The following is a 12,190-nucleotide window of genomic DNA, read 5'->3' on the forward strand; positions in this document are numbered from 1 at the left end:
CTCTGCTGGTTTTCTGTATCCATTGGACCTTCCATTGACGATGAAACATAGAAATTGCATTGGAATCAAATATAAGAGACACAACGCCGACTTAAGTACCAGAAAACTGAGTCTTCTTAAGGTTTATGTTTTGAGCGTTTACTGTGTCATCAGTTTTACATTCCAATGCACCTCTGCAGGTTTACTGTATCCCTTGCACCTTCCCATGGACATTGAAACACAGAAATTGCATCGGAATTAAATATAACAAACACAATGGCGACTTAAGTATAGGAAGACTGAGTCTTCCTCCTCTCTATGTTTTGAGCGTTTCCTGTGTCACCAGTTTTACATTCCGATGCACCTCTTCAGGTTTACTGTATCCCTTGGACCTTCACAGTGACGATGAAACACAGAAATTGCATCGGAATTAAATATAAAAGACACAATGCCGACTTAAGTACAAGGAAACCTGAGTCTTCTTAGGGTCTATGTTATGAGCGCTTCCTGTGTCACCAGTTTTACATTCCGATACACCTCTACAGGGTTACTGTGTCCCTTGGACCTTCCCATTGACGATGAAACACAGTAATTGCATCGGAATTAAATAGAAGAGACGCAATGTCGACTTAAGTAAAGGAAGACTGAGCCTTCCTAATGTCTATGATTTGAGCGTGTCCTGTATCACCTGCTTTATATTCCGATGCACCTCTGTCGGTTTACTGTATCCCTTGGACCTTCCCATTTGCGATGGAACGCAGAAATATCATCGGAATTAAATATAAGAGACACAATGCCGACTGAAGTACAGGAAGACTGAGTCTTCCTACTGTCTATGTTTTGAGCTTTTCCCTTGTCACCAGTGTTATATTCCGATGCACCTCTGCCGGTATACTGTTTCCCTTCGACCTTCCCATTGACGATGAAACAAAGAAATTGCATCGGAATTAAATATAAGAGACACAATGTCCACCTAAGTACAGGAAGAGTGTGTCTTTCTATTGTCTATGTTTTGTGCATTTCCTGTGTCACCAGTTTTACATTGCGATGCACATCTGCAGGTTTACTGTATCCATTGGCCCTTCCCATTGACGATGAAACACAGAAATTGCATCGGAATTAAATATAAAAGACACAATGCCGACTTAAGTACAAGAAAACTGAGTATTCTTTCGGTCTATGTTTTGAGCGTTTTCTGTGTCACCAGTTTTACATTCCGATGCACCTCTGCAGGTCTACTGTATCCATTGGCCCTTCCCATTGACGATTAAACACAGAAATTGCATCGGAATTATATATAAGAACCACCATGCCGACTTAAGTAAAGGAAGACTGTGTCTTCCTACTGTCTATGACTTGAGCGTGTCCTGTATCACCTGTTTTACATTCCGATGCACCTCTGCAGGTTTACTGTATCCCTTGGACCTTCCCCTTGGCGATGAAACACAGAAATGGCATCGGATATAAATATAAGAGACACAATGCCGACTGAAATACAGGAAGACTGAGTCTTCCTACTGTCTATGTTTTGAGCGTTTCCTGTGTCAACAGTTTTACATTCCGATGCACCTCTGCAAGTTTACTCTATCCCTTGAACCTTCACAGTGAAGATGAAACACAGAAATTGCATCGGAATTAAATATAAGAGGCACAATGACGTCTTAAGTACAGGAAGACTGAGTCTTCCTACTGTCTATGTTTTGAGCATTTCCTGTGTCACCAGTTTTAAATTCCGATGCACCTATGCATGTTTACTGTATCCCTTGGACCTTCACAGTCACGATGAAACACAGAAATTGCATCGGAATTAAATTTAAGAGACACAATGCCGACTTAAGTAAAGGAAGACTGAGTCTTCCTACTGTCTATGTTTTCAGCGTCTCCTATGTCACCAGTTTTACATTCCGATGCACCTCTGCAGGTATACTGTTTCCCCTCGACTTTCCCATTGACGATGAAACACAGAAATTGCAGCGGAATTAAATATAAGAGACAACGCCGACTTAAGTACAAGAAAACTGAGTCTCCTTACGGTCTATGATTTGAGCGTTTCCTGTGTCACCAGTTTTACATTCCAATGCACCTCTGCAGGTTTACTGTATCCCTTGGACCTTCCCATTGACGAATAAACACAGAAATTGCATCCGAATTAAATATAAGAGACACAACGCCGACTTAAGTTCCAGAAAACTGAGTCTTCTTGAGGTCTATGTTTTGAGCGTTTTCTGTGTCATCAGTTTTACATTCCGATGCACCTCTGCAGGTTTACTGTATCCCTTGCACCTTCCCATTGACATTGAAACACGGAAATTACATAGGAATTAAATATAACAAACACAATGCCGACTTAAGTATAGGAAGACTGAGTCTTCCTACTGTCTATGTTTTGAGCGTTTCCTATGTCACCAGTTTTACATTCCGAAGCACCTCTTCAGGTTTACGGTATCCCTTGGACCTTCACAGTGACGATGAAACACAGAAATTGCATCGGAATTAAATATAAAAGAAGCAATGCCGACTTAAGTACAAGAAAACGTGAGTCTTCTTAGGGTCTATGTTATGAGCGCTTCCTGTGTCCCCAGTTATACATTCCGATACACCTCTGCAGGGTTACTGTATCCCTTGGACCTCCCCATTGACGATGAAACACAATAATTGCATCGGAATTAAATAGAATAGACACAATGTCGACTTAAGTACAAGAAGAGTGTGTCTTTCTATTGTCTACGTTTTGAGCGTTTCCTGTGTCACCAGTTTTACATTCCGCTGCTCCTCTGCACGTTTACTGTATCCCTTGGACCTTCACAGTGACGATGAAACACAGATATTGCATCGGAATTAAATATATGAGTCACAATGATGAATTAAGTACAGGAAGACTGAGTCTTCCTACTGTCTATGTTTTGAGCGTTTCCTGTGTCACCAGTTTTACATTGCGATGCACCTCTGCAGGTTAACTGTGTACCTTGGACCTTCACAGTGACGATGAAACACAGAAATTGCATCGGAATTAAATATAAGAGACACAATGCCGACTTAAGTACAGGAAGACTGAGTCTTCCTACTGTATATGTTTGAGCGTTTCCCTTGTCACCAATTTTACATTCCGATGCACCTCTGCAGGTATACTGTTTCCCTTCGACCATCCCATTGTCGATGAGACACAGAAATTGCAACGGAATTAAATATAAGAGACACAATGGCGACTTAAGTACAGGAAGAGTGTGTTTCTCTATTGTCTATGTTATGTGCGTTTCCTGTGTCACCAGTTTTATATTGCGATGCACCTCTGCAGGTTTACTGTATCCATTGGACCTTCCCATTGACGATGAAACACACAAATTGCATCGGAATTAAATATAAGAGACACAACGCCGGCTTAAGTAAAAGAAAACTGAGTCATCTTACGGTGTGTGATTTGAGCGTGTCCTGTGTCACCAGTTTTACATTCCGATTCACCTCTGCAGGTATACTGTATCCATTGGACCTTCCCATTGACGATCAAACACAGAAATAGCATCGGAATAAAATATAAGAGACACAATGCCGACTTAAGTACAGGAAGACTGAGTCTTCCTACTGTCTATGTTTTGAAAGTTTCCTGTGTCACCAGTTTTACATTCCGATGCACCTCTGCAGGTATACTGTTTCCCGTCGACCTTCCCATTGACGATGAAACGCAGAAATTGCATCGGAATTAAATATAAGAGACACAATGTCGACTTAAGTACAGGAAGAGTGTGTCTTTCTATTGTCTATGTTTTGTGCGTTTCCTGTGTCACCAGTTTTATATTGCGATGCACCTCTGCAGGTTTACTGTATCCATTGGACCTTCCCATTGACGATGAAACACAGATTTTGCATCGGAATTACATATAAGAGACACAACGCCGACTTAAGTAAAAGAAAACTGAGTCATCTTACGGTTTGTGATTTGAGCGTTTCCTGTGTCACCAGTTTTACATTCCGATTCACCTCTGCAGGTATACTGTATCCATTGGACCTTCCCATTGACGATGAAACACAGATATTTCATCGGAATTAAGTATAAGAGACACAACGACGACTTAAGTACGAGAAAACTGAGTCTTCTTACGGTCTATGTTTGAGCGTTTCCAGTGTCACCAGTTTTACATTCCGATACACCTCCGCTGGTTTACTGTATCCATTGGAGCTTCCATTGACGATGAAACACAGAAATTGCATCGGAATTAAATATAAGAGACACAACGCCGACTTAGGTACAGGAAGACTGAATCTTCCTACTGTCTAGGTTTTGAGCGTTTCCTGTGTCACCAGTTTTACATTCCGATGCATCTCTGCAGGTTTACTGTATCCCTTGGACCTTCACAGTAACGATGAAAGTCAGAAATTGCATCAAATGAAATATAAGAGACACAATGCCGACTTCAGTACAAGAAAAATGAGTCTTCTTAGGGTCTATGCTTTGACCGCTTCCTGTGTCACCAGTTTTACATTCCGATGCACCTCTGCAGGTTTACTGTATCCCTTGGATCTTCACATTGACGATGAAACACAGAAATTGCATCGGAATTAAATATAAGAGACACATTGCCGACTTAAGTACAGGAACATTGGGTCTTCCTACTGTCTATGTCTTGAGCGTTTCCTGTGTCACCAGTTTTACATTCCGATGCACCTCTGCAGGTTTACTGTATCCCTTGGACCTTCCCATTGACGATGAAACATTGAAATTGCATCGGAATTAAATATAAGAGACACAATGCCGACTTAAGTACAGGAAGTGTGTGTCTTTCTATTGTCTATGATTTGACCGCTTCCTGTGTCACCAGTTTTACATTCCGATGCACCTCTGCAGGTTTACTGTACCCCTTGGACCTTCCAATTGTCGATGAAACACAGAAAATGCATAGGAATTAAATATAAGAGACACAATGTAGACTTAAGTACAGGAAGACTGAGTCTTCCTACTGTCTATGTTTTGAGCGTTTCCTGTGTCACCAGTTTTACATTCCGATGCACCTCTGCAGGTTTACTGTATCCCTTGGACCTTCACAGTGACGATGAAACACAGAAATTGCATCGGAATGAAATATAAAAGACACAATGCCGACTTAAGTACATGAAAACTGAGTCTTCTTTCGGTCTATGTTTTGAGCGTTTTCTGTGTCACCAGTTTTACATTCCGATGCACCTCTGCAGGTTTACTGTATCCATTGGCCCTTCCCATTGACGATGAAACACAGAAATTGCATCGGAATTAAATATAAGAACCACCATACCGACTTAAGTAAAGGAAGACTGAGTCTTCCTACTGTCTATGACTTGAGCGTGTCCTGTATCACCAGTTTTACATTCCGATGCACCTCTGCAGGTTTACTGTATCCCTTGGACCTTCCCCTTGGCGATGAAACACAGAAATGGCATCGGGTTTAAATATAAAAGACACAATGCCGACTGAAATACAGGAAGACTGAGTCTTCCTACTGTCTATGTTTTGAGCGTTTCCTGTGTCACCAGTTTTACATTCCGATGCACCTCTGCAGGTTTGCTGTATCCCTTGGACCTTCACAGTGACGGTGAAACACAGAAAGTGCATCAAATTAAATATAATGGACACAATGCCGACTTCAGTACAAGAAAACTGAGTCTTCTTAGGGTCTATGCTTTGACCGCTTCCAGTGTCACCAGTTTTACATTCTGATGCACCTCTGTAGGTTTACTGTATCCATTGGACCTTCTCATTGGCGATGAAACACAGAAATTGCACCGGAATTAAATATAAGAGGCACAATGACGTCTTAAGTACAGGAAGACTGAGTCTTCCTACTGTCTATGTTTTGAGCATTTCCTGTGTCACCAGTTTAAAATTCCGATGCACCTATGCATGTTTACTGTATCCCTTGGACCTTCACAGTCACGATGAAACACAGAAATTGCATCGGAATTAAATTTAAGAGACACAATGCCGACTTAAGTACAGGAAGACTGAGTCTTCCTACTGTCTATGTTTTGAGCGTCTCCTATATCACCAGTTTTACATTCCGATGCACCTCTGCAGGTATACTGTTTCCCTTCGACCTTCCCATCGACGATAAAACGCAGAAATTGCATCGGAATTAAATATAAGAGACACAATGTCGACTTAAGTACAGGAAGAGTGTGTCTTTCTATTGTCTATGTTTTGTGCGTTTCCTGTGTCACCAGTTTTATATTGCGATGCACCTCTGCAGGTTTACTGTATCCATTGGACCTTCCCATTGACGATGAAACACAGAAATTGCATCGGAATTAAATATAAGAGACACAACGCCGACTTAAGTAAAAGAAAACTGAGTCATCTTACGGTGTGTGATTTGAGCGTTTCCTGTGTCACCAGTTTTACATTCCGATTCACCTCTGCAGGTATACTGTTTCCATTCGACCTTCCCATTGACGATCAAACACAGAAATAGCATCGGAATTAAATGTAAGAGACACAATGCCGACTTAAGTACAGGAAGACTGAGTCTTCCTACTGTCTATGTTTTGAGCGTTTCCTGTGTCACCAGTTTTACATTCCGATGCACCTCTGCAGGTTTGCTGTGTACCTTGGACCTTCCCATTGACGATGAAACACAGAAATTGCATCGGAATTAAATATAAGAGACACAATGCCGACTTAGGTACAGGAAGACTGAGTCTTCCTACTGTCTACGTTTTGAGCATTTCCTGTGTCATTAGTTTTACACTTTTGATGCACCTCTGCAGGTTTACTGTATCTCTTGGATCTGCACAGTGACGGTGAAACACAGAAACTGCATCGGAATTAAATATAAGAGACACAATGCCGACTTAAGTACAAGAAAACTGAGTCTTCTTACGGTCTATAATTTGAGCTCTTCCTGTGTCACCAGTTTTACATTCCGATGCACCTCTGCAGGTATACTGTATCCATTGGACCTGCCCATTGATGATGAAACACAGAAATAGCATCGGAATTAAATATAAGAGACACAATGCCGACTTAAGAGCAGGAAGGCTGAGTCTTCCTACTCTCTATGATTTGAGCGTTTCCTGTGTCACTAGTTTTACATTCCGATGCACCTCTGCTGGTTTACTGTATCCCTTGGACCTTCACAGTGACGACGAAACACAGAAATTGCATCGGAATTAAATATAAGAGACACAATGTCGACTTAAGTACAGGAAGAGTGTGTCTTTCTATTGTCTATGTTTTGTGCGTTCCATGTGTCACCAGTTTTATATTGCGATTCACCTCTGCAGGTTTACTGTATCCATTGGACCTTCCCATTGACGATGAAACACAGAAATTGCATCGGAATTAAATATAAGAGACACAACGCCGACTTAAGTAAAAGAAAACTGAGTCATCTTACGGTGTGTGATTTGAGCGTTTCCTGTGTCACCAGTTTTACATTCCGATTCACCTCTGCAGGTATACTGTATCCATTGGACCTTCCCATTGACGATGAAACACAGATATTACATCGGAATTAAGTATAAGAGACACAACGACGACTTAAGTACGAGAAAACTGAGTCTTCTTACGGTCTATGTTTGAGCGTTTCCAGTGTCACCAGTTTTACATTCCGATACACCTCTGCTGGTTTACTGTATCCATTGGAGCTTCCATTGACGATGAAACACAGAAATTGCATCGGAATTAAATATAAGAGACACAACGGCGACTTAAGTACAAGTAAACTGAGTCTTCTTACGGTCTATGATTTGAGCGTTTCCTGTGTCACCAGTTTTACATTCCGATGCACCTCTGCAGGTTTACTGTGTACCTTGGACTTTCCCCTTGACGATGAAACACAGAAATTGCATCGGAATTAAATATAAGAGACACAATGCCGACTTAGGTACAGGAAGACTGAGTCATCCTACTGTCTAGGTTTTGAGCGTTTCCTGTGTCACCAGTTCTACATTCCGATGCACCTCTGCAGGTTTACTGTATCCCTTGGATCTTCACATTGACGATGAAACACAGAAATTGCATCGGAATTAAATATAAGAGACACATTGCCGACTTAAGTACAGGAACATTGGGTCTTCCTACTGTCTATGTTTTGAGCGGTTCCTGTGTCACCAGTTTTACATTCCGATGCACCTATGCAGGTTTACTGTATCCCTTGGACCTTCCCATTGACGATGAAACATTGAAATTGCATCGGAATTAAATATAAGAGACACAATGCCGACTTAAGTACAGGAAGTGTGTGTCTTTCTATTGTCTATGTTTTGAGCGTTTCCTGTGTCACCAGTTTTACATTCCGATGCACCTCTGCAGGTTTACTGTATCCCTTGCACCTTCCCATTGACATTGAAACACAGAAATTACATCGGAATTAAATATAACAGACACAATGCCGACTTAAGTACAGGAAGACTGAGTCTTCCTACCGTCTATATTTTGAGCGTTTCCTGTGTCACCAGTTTTACATTCCGGTGCACCTCTGCAGGTTTCCTGTATCCCTTGGACCTTCCCATTGACGAAGAAACATTGAAATTGCATGGGAATTATATATAAGAGACACAATGCCGACTTAAGGATAGGAAGACTGAGTTTTCCTACTGTCAATGTTTGAGCGTTTCCTGTGTCACCAGTTTTACATTCCGATGCACGTCTGCAGGTTTACTGTATCCATTGGACCTTCCCATTGTCGATGAAACACAGAAAATGCATCGGGATTAAATATAAGAGACACAATGTAGACTTAAGTACAGGAAGACTGAGTCTTCCTACTGTCTATGTTTTGAGCGTTTCCTGTGTCACCAGTTTTACATTCCGATGCACCTCTGCAGGTTTACTGTATCCCTTGGACCTTCACAGTAACGATGAAAGTCAGAAATTGCATCAAATTAAATATAAGACACACAATGCCGACTTCAGTACAAGAAAAATGAGTCTTCTTAGGGTCTATGTTTTGACCGCTTCCTGTGTCACCAGTTTTACATTCCGATGCACCTCTGCAGGTTTACTGTATCCCTTGGACCTTCCCATTGTCGATGAAACACAGAAAATGCATCGGAATTAAATATAAAAGACACAATGCCGACTTAAGTAGAAGAAAACTGAGTCTTCTTTCGGTCTATGTTTTGAGCGTTTTCTGTGTCACCAGTTTTACATTCCGATGCACCTCTACAGGTTTACTGTACCCCTTGGACCTTCACAGTGACGACGAAACACAGAAAGTGCATCAAATTAAATATAAGGGACACAATGCCGACTTCAGTACAAGAAAACTGAGTCTTCTTAGGGTCTATGCTTTGACCGCTTCCTGTGTCACCAGTTTTACATTCCGATGCACCTCTGCAGGTTTACTGTATCCATTCGACCTTCTCATGGGCGATGAAACACAGAAATTGCACCGGAATTAAATATAAGAGGCACAATGATGTCTTAAGTACAGGAAGACTGAGTCTTCCTACTGTCTATGTTTTGAGCGTCTCCTATGTCACCAGTTTTACATTCCGATGCACCTCTGCAGGTATACTGTTTCCCCTCGACTTTCCCATTGTCGATGAAACACAGATATTGCATGGGAATTAAATATAAGAGACACAACGCCGACTTAAGTACAAGAAAACTGAGTCTTCTTACGTTCTATGATTTGAGCGTTTCCTGTGTCACCAGTTTTACATTCCAATGCACCTCTGCAGGTTTACTGTATCCTTTGGACCTTCCCATTGACGAATAAACACAGAAATTGCATCCGAATTAAATATAAGAGACACAACGCGGACTTAAGTACCAGAAAACTGAGTCTTCTTAAGGTTTATGTTTTGAGCGTTTACTGTGTCATCAGTTTTACATTCCAATGCACCTCTGCAGGTTTACTGTATCCCTTGCACCTTCCCATGGACATTGAAACACAGAAATTGCATCGGAATTAAATATAACAAACACAATGGCGACTTAAGTATAGGAAGACTGAGTCTTCCTCCTCTCTATGTTTTGAGCGTTTCCTGTGTCACCAGTTTTACATTCCGATGCACCTCTTCAGGTTTACTGTATCCCTTGGACCTTCACAGTGACGATGAAACACAGAAATTGCATCGGAATTAAATATAAAAGACACAATGCCGACTTACGTACAAGGAAACCTGAGTCTTCTTAGGGTCTATGTTATGAGCGCTTCCTGTGTCACCAGTTTTACATTCCGATACACCTCTACAGGGTTACTGTGTCCCTTGGACCTTCCCATTGACGATGAAACACAGTAATTGCATCGGAATTAAATAGAAGAGACGCAATGTCGACTTAAGTAAAGGAAGACTGAGCCTTCCTAATGTCTATGATTTGAGCGTGTCCTGTACAACCTGCTTTATATTCCGATGCACCTCTGTCGGTTTACTGTATCCCTTGGACCTTCCCATTTGCGATGGAACGCAGAAATATCATCGGAATTAAATATAAGAGACACAATGCCGACTGAAGTACAGGAAGACTGAGTCTTCCTACTGTCTATGTTTTGAGCTTTTCCCTTGTCACCAGTGTTATATTCCGATGCACCTCTGCCGGTATACTGTTTCCCTTCGACCTTCCCATTGACGATGAAACAAAGAAATTGCATCGGAATTAAATATAAGAGACACAATGTCCACCTAAGTACAGGAAGAGTGTGTCTTTCTATTGTCTATGTTTTGTGCATTTCCTGTGTCACCAGTTTTACATTGCGATGCACATCTGCAGGTTTACTGTATCCATTGGCCCTTCCCATTGACGATGAAACACAGAAATTGCATCGGAATTAAATATAAAAGACACAATGCCGACTTAAGTACAAGAAAACTGAGTATTCTTTCGGTCTATGTTTTGAGCGTTTTCTGTGTCACCAGTTTTACATTCCGATGCACCTCTGCAGGTTTACTGTATCCATTGGCCCTTCCCATTGACGATTAAACACAGAAATTGCATCGGAATTATATATAAGAACCACCATGCCGACTTAAGTAAAGGAAGACTGTGTCTTCCTACTGTCTATGACTTGAGCGTGTCCTGTATCACCTGTTTTACATTCCGATGCACCTCTGCAGGTTTACTGTATCCCTTGGACCTTCCCCTTGGCGATGAAACACAGAAATGGCATCGGATATAAATATAAGAGACACAATGCCGACTGAAATACAGGAAGACTGAGTCTTCCTACTGTCTATGTTTTGAGCGTTTCCTGTGTCAACAGTTTTACATTCCGATGCACCTCTGCAAGTTTACTCTATCCCTTGAACCTTCACAGTGAAGATGAAACACAGAAATTGCATCGGAATTAAATATAAGAGGCACAATGACGTCTTAAGTACAGGAAGACTGAGTCTTCCTACTGTCTATGTTTTGAGCGTCTCCTATGTCACCAGTTTTACATTCCGATGCACCTCTGCAGGTATACTGTTTCCCCTCGACTTTCCCATTGACGATGAAACACAGAAATTGCAGCGGAATTAAATATAAGAGACAACGCCGACTTAAGTACAAGAAAACTGAGTCTCCTTACGGTCTATGATTTGAGCGTTTCCTGTGTCACCAGTTTTACATTCCAATGCACCTCTGCAGGTTTACTGTATCCCTTGGACCTTCCCATTGACGAATAAACACAGAAATTGCATCCGAATTAAATATAAGAGACACAACGCCGACTTAAGTTCCAGAAAACTGAGTCTTCTTGAGGTCTATGTTTTGAGCGTTTTCTGTGTCATCAGTTTTACATTCCGATGCACCTCTGCAGGTTTACTGTATCCCTTGCACCTTCCCATTGACATTGAAACACAGAAATTACATAGGAATTAAATATAACAAACACAATGCCGACTTAAGTATAGGAAGACTGAGTCTTCCTACTGTCTATGTTTTGAGCGTTTCCTATGTCACCAGTTTTACATTCCGAAGCACCTCTTCAGGTTTACGGTATCCCTTGGACCTTCACAGTGACGATGAAACACAGAAATTGCATCGGAATTAAATATAAAAGAAGCAATGCCGACTTAAGTACAAGAAAACGTGAGTCTTCTTAGGGTCTATGTTATGAGCGCTTCCTGTGTCCCCAGTTATACATTCCGATGCACCTCTGCAGGGTTACTGTATCCCTTGGACCTCCCCATTGACGATGAAACACAATAATTGCATCGGAATTAAATAGAATAGACACAATGTCGACTTAAGTACAAGAAGAGTGTGTCTTTCTATTGTCTACGTTTTGAGCGTTTCCTGTGTCACCAGTTTTAC

The sequence above is a fragment of the Schistocerca nitens genome, chromosome 6 (assembly GCF_023898315.1).
Source record: "Schistocerca nitens isolate TAMUIC-IGC-003100 chromosome 6, iqSchNite1.1, whole genome shotgun sequence".
Lineage (NCBI taxonomy): Eukaryota > Metazoa > Arthropoda > Insecta > Orthoptera > Acrididae > Schistocerca > Schistocerca nitens.